Source organism: Charadrius vociferus, unplaced genomic scaffold (genome assembly GCF_000708025.1).
Source record: "Charadrius vociferus isolate BGI_N301 unplaced genomic scaffold, ASM70802v2 scaffold676, whole genome shotgun sequence".
Lineage (NCBI taxonomy): Eukaryota > Metazoa > Chordata > Aves > Charadriiformes > Charadriidae > Charadrius > Charadrius vociferus.
In genome coordinates, this window is record NW_009648661.1 from 153069 (window position 1) to 154216 (window position 1148).

Sequence of the window (1148 nt, forward strand, 5' to 3'; positions counted from 1 at the left end):
TTGCTTATTCGAGAGCAACACCGCCACACGCATCCACTCTTGCATGTGTTTGCAGGGTTTGAACCTTAAAAGTTCTCCTAAGGTTTTGTGTTACCGAAACGGAAATAACAAGCCTGTACACACCATCTATTGCAATCTCTGCCCGGGGTGTGTGAAGGTTGCACACGCTTCTGGGTGTGCAGTGGGCTGGAGGACATTCCAACTGCCTAGATGACAGGCAGCTAAAAATATTTATGGATACCCGGGAGCCTGCAGTAGAGATGATTTCTGGAGCGTGACTTAGGGCCTGATCCAGACCTTTTTAGAGCCAGTGAAGCTATATTGAGGTCAGTCCCACCATGCCTCCGTTACCTAACTGTAAGACACAAAAAAACCAGCACACCTTCTTCCCCACACTTTCCACCCATTGTTTACTTCCCAAATTCCTTGGGGGAGGGGCCGTGATTTGTTTGGTGTATACAGGGCACGTTGCCCACTGGGACACTGATTTTATCCATCCCTCTTGGCTGTAACGTACACACTCGTGTTAATAGCGTTAGCAATACAAAACATTGAATCCCCCCTATAGTACAATGCGTGTCCAACCTACCTCAGACACACAGTGCAAACAATGATGATACAAGATATAATTTGACTTCAGGCACTCTTAGTATTTGTGTGTGGTTGTCGTACATGGGTATGATCCCACACGCTTGTAATAACAGCTACCCCGAACCACATCGCATTCACGTATCTTTATTGCCTAAGTCACAGAATCACGGGGCGGTTCAGGTTGGAAGGCACCTCTAGAGAGGGTCTGGTCCAATCCCTGCTCACATGGGGTCACACAGAGTGGGACTGCATCCAATGGAACTTTGAATGTCACTGAGGATGGAGACCGCAACCTTGCCAGGCAACCTGCTCCAGTACTTGACCACCCTCACTGTAAAAGAGTTTTTCCTCACAGGAAAGGAATTTCTTGCATTTCAATTTTTGCCCGTCATCTCCTGTCCATTTACTGACATAATGACAGATAAAGTACTCTTTCTCCTCACCGCACGCCAGCAAGTCACCCTCACACTTCTCAGATCACTAGCAAGGCTGTCCAGCCCCTCTGCCCTGCTCCCCTCCTTTACCGGCACCCATTCCTCACTGCTCCCACCCCAACC